This window comes from Monodelphis domestica, chromosome 1 (assembly GCF_027887165.1).
Source record: "Monodelphis domestica isolate mMonDom1 chromosome 1, mMonDom1.pri, whole genome shotgun sequence".
In the NCBI taxonomy this organism is placed as follows: Eukaryota; Metazoa; Chordata; class Mammalia; order Didelphimorphia; family Didelphidae; genus Monodelphis; species Monodelphis domestica.
In genome coordinates, this window is record NC_077227.1 from 290855129 (window position 1) to 290867803 (window position 12675).

At 36.8% G+C, this 12675-nt stretch overlaps 1 protein-coding gene across 17 annotated transcripts in view; it reads left to right on the plus strand.

The window, feature by feature from the left end:
* Window positions 1-12675, plus strand: part of RALGAPA1 (Ral GTPase activating protein catalytic subunit alpha 1) — a 314990-nt gene that overhangs the window by 136886 nt on the left and 165429 nt on the right. The gene's annotated exons all lie outside the window — the stretch shown is intronic.

The following is a 12675-nucleotide window of genomic DNA, read 5'->3' on the forward strand; positions in this document are numbered from 1 at the left end:
CAACATATACCACAGTTTGTTCAGCCATTCCCCAATTGATGGGCATCCCCTCGTTTTCCAGTTTTGGGCCACCACAAAGAGCGCAGCTATGAATATTTTTGTACAAGTCTTTGTGTCCATTATCTCTTTGGGGTACAGACCCAGCAGTGCTATGGCTGGATCAAAGGGTAGATATTCTTTTGTCGCCCTTTGGGCATAGTTCCAAATTGCCCTCCAGAATGGTTGGATCAGTTCACAGCTCCACCAGCAATGAATTAATGTCCCTACTTTGCCACATCCCCTCCAGCATTCATTACTTTCCTTTGCTGTTATGTTAGCCAATCTGCTAGGTGTGAGGTGATACCTCAGAGTTGTTTTGATTTGCATCTCTCTGATTATAAGAGATTTAGAACACTTCTTCATGTGCTTGTTAATAGTTTTGATTTCTTTATCTGAGAACTGCCTATCCATTTCCCTTGCCCATTTATCAATTGGAGAATGGCTTGATTTTTTGTACAATTGATTTAGCTCATTATAAATATGAGTAATTAAACCTTTGTCAGAGGTTTCTATGAAGATTTTTTCCCAATTTGTTGTTTCCCTTCTGATTTTAGTTATATTGGTTTTGTTTGTACAAAAGCTTTTTAGTTTGATGTAGTCAAAATTATTTATTTTACATTTTGTGATTCTTTCTATATCTTGCTTGGTTTTAAAGCCTTTCCCCTCCCAAAGGTCTGACATGTATACTATTCTGTGTTTACCCTATTTACTTATGGTTTCCTTCTTTATGTTTAAGTCACTCACCCATTTTGAATTTATCTTGGTGTAGGGTGTGAGGTGTTGATCTATTCCTAGTCTCTCCCACACTGTCTTCCAATTTTCCCAGCAGTTTTTATCAAATAGTGGATTTTTGTCCCAAAAGCTGGGATCTTTGGGTTTATCGTATACTGTCTTGCTGAGGTTGCTTTCCCCCAGTCTATTCCACTGATCTTCCTTTCTGTTTCTTAGCCAGTACCAAATTGTTTTGATGACTGCTGCTTTGTAATATAGTTTGAGGTCAGGGACTGCAAGGCCCCCATCATATGTGTTTTTTTTCATTATTTCCCTGGATATCCTTCATCTTTTGTTCTTCCAAATGAACTTTGTTATGTTTTTTTCTAAATCAGTGAAGAAGTATTTTGGTAGTTCAATGGGTATGGCACTAAATAGATAAATAAGTTTGGTAGGATGGTCATTTTTATTATATTGGCTCGTCCTATCCATGAGCAGTTAATGTTTTTCCATTTGTTCAAGTCTAGTTTTAGTTGTGTGGCGAGTGTTTTGTAGTTGTGTTCATAGAGTTCCTGAGTTTGTCTCGGGAGATAGATTCCTAGGTATTTTATTTTGTCTAAGGTGATTTTGGATGGGATTTCTCTTTCTAGTTCTTGCTGCTGAGCTGTGTTGGAGATATATAGAAAAGTTGATGATTTATGTGGGTTTATTTTGTATCCTGCAACTTTGCTAAAGTTGTTGATTATTTCAATTAGCTTTTTGGTTGAATCTCTAGGATTCTTTAAGTAGACCATCATGTCATCCGCAAAGAGTGATAACTTGGTCTCCTCCTTGCCTATTTTGATGCCTTCAATTCCTTTATCTTCTCTAATTGCTACTGCTAGTGTTTCTAATACAATGTCAAATAGTAGAGGTGATAATGGGCATCCTTGTTTCACTCCTGATCTTATTGGGAATGCATCTAGTTTATCCCCATTGCAGATGATATTAGCTGTTGGTTTTAGATATATACTGTTTATTATTTTTAGGAATGACCCTTCTATTCCTATGCTTTCTAGTGTTTTTAATAGGAATGGGTGTTGTATTTTATCAAAGGCTTTTTCTGCGTCTATTGAGATAATCATGTGGTTCTTGCTAGTTTGCTTGTTGATGTGGTCAATTATGTGGATGGTTTTCCTAATGTTGAACCAGCCCTGCATCCCTGGTATGAATCCTACTTGATCATGGTGAATGATCCTTCTGATCACTTGCTGGAGTATTTTTGCTAGTATCCTATTTAAGATTTTTGCATCTATATTCATTAGGGAGATTGGCCTATAGTTTTCTTTCACTGTTTTTGACCTGCCTGGTTTTGGAATCAGTACCATGTTTGTGTCGTAAAAGGAGTTTGGTAGAACTCCCTCTTTGCTTATTATGTCAAATAGTTTGTATAGTATTGGGATTAACTGTTCTCTGAATGTTTGATAGAATTCACAGGTGAATCCATCAGGCCCTGGGGATTTTTTCTTAGGAAGTTCTTTGATGGCTTGTTGGATTTCTTTTTCTGATATGGGATTATTTAAGAATTCTATTTCCTCTTCTGTTAGTCTAGGCAGTTTGTATTTTTGTATATATTCATCCATTTCTCCTAAATTGGTGTAATTTCATCTTCATTGGAGGTGCTGTCCCCCTTTTCATCTTTAATGCTGTGAATTTGCTTTTCTTCCTTCCTTTTTTTAATTAGATTGACCAATACTTTGTCTATTTTGTTTGTTTTTTCAAAGTACCAGCTTCTTGTCTTATTTATTAAATCAATAGTTCTATCACTTTCTATTTTATTAATTTCTCCCTTAATTTTTAGGATTTCTAATTTGGTTTTCTGCTGGGGGGTTTTAATTTGATCGCTTTCGAGTTTTTTCATTTGCATTTCCAATTGATTGATCTCTGCTCTCCCTTGTTTGTTAATATAAGCATTCAGGGATATGAATTTACCTCTGATTACCTCTTTGGCTGCATCCCAAAAGGTTTGAAAGGATGCTTCGCCATTGTCATTTTCCTCGATGAAATTATTAATGTTTCTATGATTTCTTCTTTAACTAAATGGTTTTGGAGTATCATATTGTTTAATTTCCAATTGGTTTTAGATTTGCTTTTCCATGTACCATTACTAATCATTATTTTTATTGCCTTGTGATCTGAGAAGGCTGTGTTCATTATTTCTGCTTTTTTGCATTTGTGTGCTATGTTTCTGTGACCTAATGTATGGTCAGTTTTTGTGAATATGCCATGTGGTGCTGAGAAGAAGGTGTATTCCTTTTTATCCCTATTTATTTTTCTCCATATGTGTATTAATTCTAATTTTTCTAAGATTTCATTCACTTCTTTTACCTCTTTCTTATTTATTTTTTGATTTGATTTATCTAAATTTGATAATGGTTGGTTTAAGTCTCCCACTAGTATGGTTTTATTGTCTATTTCTTCCTTCAATTCTCCTAGTTTCTCCATTAGAAATTTGGGTGCTATATTATTTGGTGCATACATGTTGATTAATGATATTTCCTCGTTGTCTAGAGTCCCTTTTAACAAAATATAATTACCTTCCCTATCCCTTTTGATCAGGTCTATTTTTGCATTGGCTTTATCAGATATCATGATTACCACTCCTGCCTTCTTTCTATCAGTTGAGGCCCAGAAGGTCTTACTCCATCCTTTAATTCTGACCTTGTGGGTGTCAACCCGCCTCATGTGTGTTTCTTGAAGACAACATATGGTAGGGTTTTGGATTCTAATCCATTCTGCTATTCGTCTACGTTTTATGGGTGAGTTCATCCCATTCACGTTCAATGTTATGACTGTCACTTGTGGACTCCCTGGCATTTTGATTGCCTTCCCTAATTCTAACCTTTTCTTCTTCGGCTCTACCTTTTAGTCCAGTGATTTACTTTGAATCAGTCCCCCTTGTCCCCTCCCTTGATGTTTCCCTTTTTAGTCCCTCCCTTTTTCTTCCCTCTCCCTCCCCCCTCTCTTTCCCTCCCTTTTTGTTCTCCCTCTCCCCCTCCCCCCCTTGGTTTTCCCTTCTCCTTACCCTTGTTGGGTAAGATAGAATTCAAGATCCCAATGGATCTGGATGTTTTTCCCTCTCAGAGTTGATTTCCCTGAGATTGAGGTTTAAGTAAACCACCCCCCCCCCTTCCTCTCCTTATAGGAGTTTTCTTCCCCTCCCCTTCCCATGTGAATCTTTGTGTGAGAATGATTATTCTATTTGGTCTTTCTTTACCCCCTATTTATACATTACATTTTCCCCACATGTTAGTATACATAGATTGATATAAATGTAGTCCTTATAGAAGAGAGTTTGAGTAAAAGAAGAAGATAACATTTTTCCCCTTTCCTTAATATTTACCTTTTCAGGTATTCCTTGCTCTTTGATTTTCGGTATCAAACTTTCCACAGAGCTCTGGTCTTTTCTTTGCAAAAAGCTGGAAGTCTTCTATTTTGTTGAATGCCCATACTTTCCCTTGGAAGTATATAGTCAGTTTTGCTGGGTAGCTGATTCTTGGTTGGAGACCCAGCTCTCTTGCCTTTCTGAAGATCATGTTCCATGCCTTACGATCATTCAGAGTAGAACTTGCAAGGTCTTGTGTGACCCTGATTGGCATTCCTTTATATCTAAATTGTCTTTTTCTGGCTTCCTGTAGGATTTTTTCTTTTGTTTGATAGCTTTGGAATTTGGCAATTACATTCCTCGGAGTTGTCTTTTGGGGGTTTAGTGTAGAAGGTGTTCTGTGAGCTCTGTCAGTGGCTGTATTGCCCCCTTGTTCTAGAATCTCTGGGCAGTTTTCTTTGATTATATCTTCTATCACCATGTCCCGTTTGGTGTTTATTTCTGGCTTTTCTGGGAGTCCAATTATTCTTAAATTCTCTCTTCTCCCTCTATTTTCCAGATCTATCACCTTGTCGGTGAGATATTTTATGTTCTCTTCTAATTTCTTGGTATTTTGGCTTTGCTTTATTAATTCTTTCTCTTTTACAGGATCGTTGTCTTCCAGCTGCCTGATTCTGGCCTTTAAAGCCTGGTTTTCCTTTTCAGTTTCATCATACTGGTTTTGTAGATGCGTGAATTTCTTTTGCATTATTTCCAACTTTTCCTCCCAGAAGGCTTCCATCTTTTTGGTCATTTCTGATTCAAATTCTTCATAGGTTTGTGGCGAGTTTCCATTTCCTTTGGAAGGTTTTGGAGCATTTTCTTGTATATTATCTTCTATCTGCTATGTATTTTGTATTTTGGCTCCATAGAATGTGTCCAAAGTCGCCCCTTTCTTCTTATTTTTCTTGGTATTTTGGGGCTTCTGTGCTTCTGTGGAGTTTGCCATCTCTGAATGTGGAGGATTAGCTTTTCTTATCTCTGTCTGGTATTCAGAGGCTTTAGTCCTGGGCAGATTGTCGATTCTATGAGCTTTCCCTGGGTTAAACTGAATATGCCTCTCTGGAACTGGAATGGAAGGGTCGGACCATGTTGCTTTCTGGAAGTTGCCTTCAGAATCGCTGGCCGTGAGGCTGTTTCGTCGGCCTGCGGGGGGATGGGCTGCAACTTCCCCAAGCTCCGAGGGCAGGGACTTTCACTGAGACTTGGATAGCAGGATCCAGCCCGTGAGGCTGTCTTGCTCCAGGCAGTGACTTTCACTGGGGCTCGGGTAGAAGGCCCTGAGGGTTGTTGTTCCGAGGACCCTGCTCTCTGAGCCGGGCCGGGCTGCGGCTTCCCGGAGCCTTGGATTCTGCGCTCCTACCCCTGAGGTCCGAGTGATCTCGGGTTCTGGCTTTTGAGGGGAGCCTTACCTTTTGATCCGGGTCCAGGTCCAGGAGGAGGGTTCCCAGGGTCTGTGCTGTTGATCGTTTTGAATTTCGGGGCCTTAGGAGCTTATAGTTTGAGATCAGTCGGGAAAGGTTTTCCGGAGATCTGAACTTTAGCTTTCTCTAAGCCGCCATCTTAACCGGAAGTCCCCTCTTGTGTTTTCATTAGGAATGAGTGTTGTATTTTGTCAGAGGCTTTTTCTGCATCTATTGAGATAATCATGTGATTTTTGTCGGTTTGCTTGTTGATGTGGTAAATTATGTAGATGGTTTTCCTGATATTGAACCATCCTTACATTCCTGGTATAAATCCCACCGATCATAGTGAATAACCCTTGTGATGACTTGCTGGAGTCTTTTTGCTAGTATCCTTTTTAAGATTTTTGCATCTATATTCATTAGGGAGATTGGTCTATAGTTTTCCTTCTCCGTTTTTGACCTGCCTGACTTTGGAATCAGTACCATATTTGTGTCATAAAAGGAATTTAGTAGTACTTCCACTTTACTTATTATGTCAAATAGTTTGGTATAGTATTGGGATTAGCTGTTCTTTGAATTTTTGATAGAATTCACTTGTTAATCCATCAGATGCTAGGGATTTTTTCTTAGGGAGTTCTTTGATGGCCTGTTGGATTTCTTTTTCTGATATGGGATTATTTAGGAATTCTATTTCTTCTTCTGTTAATCTAGGCAGTTTATATTTTGGTAAATATTTATCCATATCACTTAGATTGGCATATATATTGCTATACAGTTGGGCAAAATGATGATTGCCTTAATTTCCTCTTCATTGGAGGTGAGTTTTCCTTTTTCATCTATGATACTCTTAATTTGGTTTCCTTTTTTCCTTCTTTTTTATTATATTGACCAATACTTTGTCTATTTTGTTTGTTTTTTCAAAATACCAGCTTCTAGTCTTATTTATTAGTTCAATAGTTTTATCACTTTTGATTTCATTAATTTTTCCCTTAATTTTTAGGATCTCTCATTTGGTTTTCTTCTGGGGCTTTTTAATTTGTTCACTTTATAGTTTTTTGATTTCCATGTTCAATTCATTGACCTCTGCCCTCCCTAATTTGTTAATATATGAACTTAAGAATATCAATTTTCCCCTGACTACTGCTTTGGCTGCATCCCATAGAGTTTCAAAGGATGTCTCATCATTGTCATTATCTTTAATGAAGTTATTAATTTTTCTATGATTTGTTCTTTAACCAGTTTTGGAGAATTGTATTGTTTAATTTCCAATTAATTTTTGATTTACCTCTCCATGTGCCCTTACTAATTATTATTTTCATTGCATTGTGATCTGAGAAGGTTGCATTTATTATTTCTGCTCTTTTTGCACTTGTTTGCAATTTTTTTATGCCCTAATACATGGTCAATTTTTGTGAATGTACCATGTGCTGCTGAATAGAAGGTTTATTCTTTTTTGTCCCTATTTATTTTTCTCCACATATCTACTAACTCTAATTTTTCTAAGATTTTATTCACTTCTCTTACCTCTTTCGTATTTATTTTTTGGTTTGATTTATCTAGTTTGAATAGAGGAAGGTTCAGGTCGCCCACTAGTATTGTTTTTCTATGTACTTCATCCTTGAGCTCTACTAGTTTCTCCTTTAGAAATTTGGATGCTATGCCATTTGGTGCATATATGTTGGGTACTGATGTTTCCTTGTTGTCTATACTGCCTTTTATCAGGATATAATTACCTTCTCTATCTCTTTAATCAGATGTATTTTTACTTTGGCTTTGTCAGATATCATGATTGCAACTCTTGCCTTCTTTTTATCTGTTGATGCCCAATAGATTTGGCTCCATTCTCTTACTTTCACCCTATGCATATCTACCTTCCTCGTGTGTTTCTTGAAGACAGCATATGGTGGGGTTTTGGTTTCTAATCCACTCTGCAATTCTCTTGCATTTTATGGGTAAGTTCATTCCATTCACATTCAGAGTTGATTACTAGATGTTTATTTCCCAGCATTTTGATTTTTATTCCTGGTCCTGCCTTTTCTTCTTTCATTATTTCTTTCTACACCATTGTTTGTTTTTAATCAGTCCCCCTAGTTCCCACCCTTATTTTATTTTCCTTTCTACTCTTATTCCTTCCCTTCTTATTCCCCATCCTTATTTTCCTTGCAGTCTTTCTAAAACTACCCCCTAGACCCTTTCCCTTCCTTGTAATGCTTCACTCCCCATCAGTCCATTTGTTACCCTACTACTCCCCTGTAGGGCACAAATCTATTCTCTGACCTAATGGATTGGATTGTTCTTCCCTCTTTGGGTCAATTTCAATGCATGTAAGAGTTTGGTATTTCCTATCTCCATTCACTTTACCTTTCCAGTGTGTTGATGTTCTCCCCACTCCTGCCATGAGCTTCTTTGTGACATATAAATTTATCCCCATTTGTTTCTTTTCCCATTTCTTTTAGTATTAACCCCTTTTTTTAGCTCTAGTTGTATGTGTGTATATATATATATATGTATATATATACACACACACACATTTATATGCATTTATGCATACATATTATCTATATACCTATTTGTCTTGTCATTTCATCCTATAGAGTTTTATCACTGTTCCCTCTAAGTGTAATTCTTCTAGCTGCCCAAGTGATAACAGAAATTTTTAAGAGTTACCAATGTCCTCTTTTCTTATAGGGATACATAGTATATTAACTTATTGAGTCTCTTAAAATAAAGGGGGGGTTGTTTTGTTTTGTTTTGTTTTACTTTTTTCCCTCTTTTTTAATTACCTTTTGATGATTCTCTTGAGGTCTGTGCTTGGGCATCAAATTTTCTGTTCAGGTCTAGTCTTTTCTTTACTAATTTTTGGAATTCTTCTATTTTGTTGATTGACCATACTTTCCCCTATAAGAATATAGTCAGTTTTGCTGAATAGTTGATTCTTGGTTGTAGACCTAGTTCCCTTACTTTCCATAATATCATATTCCATGCCTTTCAGTCCTTTAGTGAATGCAGCCAGATCCTGCGATATCATCATTGTGGTTCTACGATGTCTGAATGATTTCTTCTTGGCAGCTTGTAATATCTTTTCTTTGGTCTGGTAGTTCTTAAATTTGGCTATAACATTCCTGGGTGTTGTCAGTTGTGGATTAAGTACAGGAGGTGATCTGTGCATTCTGTCAATCTCCACTTTTCCCTCTTGTTCTAGAATATCAGGGCAGTTTTCTTGGATAATTTCCTGTAGCATTATATCCAGGCTTTTTCTTTTGTCATGATCTTCTGATTGACTAATGATTATTAAATTGTCTCTCCTCGAATGATTTTCTAAATCCTCTGTTTTGTGAATGAGATGCTTCATATTTTCCTCAATTTTTTCATTCTTTTAGTTTTGGTTCATAGTGTCCTGCTGCCTAGTGAGGTCACTTAGTTCTAGTTGTTGTATTCTGGTTCTTACAGATTGGATTTCATCCCTGGCTTTTTGGTCATCCTTCTCCTTCTGGTCTTATTTTCTTTGGAGGTCATCTTTTATTCCCTTTACTTCATCCTTCATCTTCTTTGCCTCATCTTTCATCTCCTTTGCCTCATTTTCATTCTGGTTGATTTTGGCTTTCAAGACACTATTTTCTGTTTCCAGATGACTTATCTTAGTTTTTAAATTCTTTTCCCTAGTGTCTTCAGCCTCTCTTAATTTTGTTTTGAATTGCATTTTGAGTTCTTCCAAAGCCTGTATCCATTTCGCTGGGATTTCTGTTTTATTGCTTGCTTCCTCCTCTGTTCCATTTGCTCTTAGTTCTTTGTCTGTTCAGAAGCTGTCAATTGTAATTTCTTTCTTCTTTTTATGTTGTTTGCTCATATTTACCCCTTCTTTGCTCACTGTATTTGTCTTTGCTCTTATTCCTCTCATTTTTTTTTTGGTTTGGTGGCTTTCTGTCAGTCTCCCCTCTTGGAGCTTTGTCAGGAGATCTTTCCTGTAGTCTGTGGGGGATGGGTGTTGGAGCTTGGGCTTCCCTGACCTCTGAAGACTTTTGATGGGATTAAGTTCAGCTGGATTAGACTAGGTGTGCTCTGAGGCCAAAACATCCTGGAAAGCTGGAGAAATATGTAGGGACCCCGCCCCACTCTGACCAGGTTTCCCACTCTTCCCTCCCTCTCCGGCTCCTTCCCTGCCACCTGTGTTTGATGCTCTGAGCCTGGCACAGCCCTGCCCGCAATGTCTACCCTCCAGACAAGTGCTTTTGCTCGCCCAGAGTTTCCTGCTGCCGCTGGAGACTTGGCATTCTAGGTGGGGGGTTAGGGGTCCTGGGACCTTCCTTCTGCCTTCCCCTTAAACTGGAGTGTTCTTATATTCTGGTTTTGGGGGGGGGGATACTTTTTGAATTGAGTCCAGCAGGAGGGTTCCTTGGCTCCATCTTGTTATTAGGTTTGATTTTCATTCCCCTACGAGCATTCAGTTTGTGATCGGTAAGGAAGCATTTTCAGAGGTCTGAACTTCTGCTGCTTCTAGGTTGCCATCTTGACCCATTATATACTCATTCCAACTACCCTAATAAAGTTCTTTTGTATTACAGTTATCATCTTCACCTGAAGGGGAGATGATCACAGTTTAATCTTATTGAATGTCTTTTGATTTCTCTTTCTTTATAATTCTCTTGAGTCTTGTATTTGAGAGTCAAATTTTCCATTCAGCTCTGGTCTTTTCATCAGGAATGTTTGGAAGTTCTTTATTTCACTGAATTTCCATTTTCTCCCCTGAAGAATTATGTTTAGTTATACTGGATAAATGATTCTTTGTTGAAGTCCTAGCTCCTTTGCCCTCTGGAGTATCATATTCCAGTCCCTCTTATCTTTTAATGTAGACGCCCCTAAATCTTTTGTTATCTTGACTGTGGTTCCATGATATTTGAATTGTTTCTTTTTGGCTCCTTGCAGTATTTTCTCCTTGACCTGAGAGTTTTCGAATTTGGAATTACTATTCCTGGGAGTTATCCTTTGAGTACGTCTTTCAATAGTTGATCAGTGGATTCTTACAATTTCTATTTTATCTTCTGTTTCTTGAATGTCACGGCATTTCTCCTTGATAATTTCTAGAAAGATGATGTCTTAAGGTTTTGGGTTGTTTGTTTTTTTTTTTTACTATGGCTTTCAAGTAGCCCGATAATTCTTAAATTATCACTCCTGGATTCATTTTTCACATCATTTGTTTTTCCCATTATATATTTCACATTTTCTTCTATATTTTCATTCTTTTGACTGTTTGATTTTTTTCTTGATATCTCATAGAGTCATTAGCTTCCATTGTCTAATTCTAACTTTTATGACATTATTTTCTTGAGGGAGCTTTGTACCTCCTTTTCCATTTGGTCAATTTTACTTTTTAAAGAAACATTTTCCTCAGGGAATTTTTTTCATGTCTTTTTTCAATATGGCATACTTTGCCTCTTAAGAAGTTCTTCTCTTTAGTGAATTTTTGTATATATTTTTCCATTTGGCCAGTTCCGCTGTTTAATGAGTTCTTTTCTTCATTGAATTTTAATGCCTCTTCTACCAATTGGCCTATTCTGTATTTTATGGTATTAATTTCTTCATTATTTTTTCTACCCTCCTTTACCAAGCTGTTGACTCTTTTTTCATAATTTTCCTCTGTGTTTCTCATTCCTTTTCCCAGTTTTTCATCTTTCTTATTTAATTTTTAAAATTCTTTTTGAGCTTCTCCATTAATTCTTTTTGAGCTTGAGAGCAATTCATTTTTTTTTTTAAGGTTTTATATGCAGCAGTATTGACTTTGTTGTATTCTTCTGAGTTCGTGTTATGGTCTTCCCTGTCACCCAAATAACTTTCTATGTTTTATGTTTCATTTTTTTAATTGTTAGCTCATTTTCCAGCCTTTTTCTTCTTTTAAAAAAGATACTATTAATGTTGGACTCTGTACCTATAGTGAAAAGAGGACTGTTCCAAGTTTCAAGTTCTTTGTGCAGCTACCTTTAAAGATAATACTGTTTTTAGTTCTTTCAAGGCAGTATGATCTAAGAAGGGATGTGTTTATTAGAACTCTGAGACTGTGCTCTTTGCTTGTGAATAACGTATACCTTGAAATTCTGACCAAGGTCCCTTGCACCCCTGTGGCTATAAGCATTGGTGTGTACTAGAGTTCTTCCACACCCTGAGACTATACCCATGAACTAGTTCTGTGTATAGGTAATGCAACAAGTTTCTTGCACCCAGAGCGAGCAAAGGGATCCCTATATCATTCCATGCAATTGTCTAACCCTCCCCCCTTTGCCTTTTATCATCTGTGACTGAGCGACCAAGAATCCTTTGCTTCCAATTCAGCTGCCCCCAGGGCTTGTTGCCACAGTGCAATATGCTTTAGTTGTGCTGCATTGAGCTACATTTCAACAAATACAATAAACAAACAAACAAATAAATGAATGAATGAATGAATGAATGAGTGAATGAATGAATGAACAAATAAATAAATGAATGAATGAATAAGCAAATAAATGAATGAATGAATGAATAAATAAGTAAATAAATAAATAAATAGATAAATAAATGAGTGAGCAACAAATAAATAAATGGTTAAATAAATAAATAAAGTGCAATAAATCTTTTATGATGGCCTTCTAAGTTGTTTTAGGCTGAAATTTTATTTTATTCCATCTTTTTGTGGGTGATGCTACTCCAGAATTTGTTATGAGGTATTATAGCATTGTTTTTTTTGAGGGTCATTTGGTAGATATTAGGTGGGTATATACCTTCTCCACCATTTTTGCTATGCCCTCCCAGTGTGTTTTTTCCTTCTAAAAAATAATAAAAATCCATATTTTATTTTGGTTATATTATTATATAAAATTCTTCTCTTAAATTCATTATAATGTTAAATGATCCTTATTTATTTAAAGGATTGTCAGCTGTACAAAAACCCTGGATAGTCCAACCAAAATGGGAAGACTTTTAAAACAGGTTCAGAAGATGCACTGTCTTCTGTCCAAAGTCCACTCTAGTTATCCCTTGAGAGGCTTATTACTAGAGAGTTGCTATCAAATGATGAAATGCTTTGGCTGTGGTAATGAACACTAACTAATCAGTTGTCGGATGAGTTCTAATACAGGTCAATGGAGA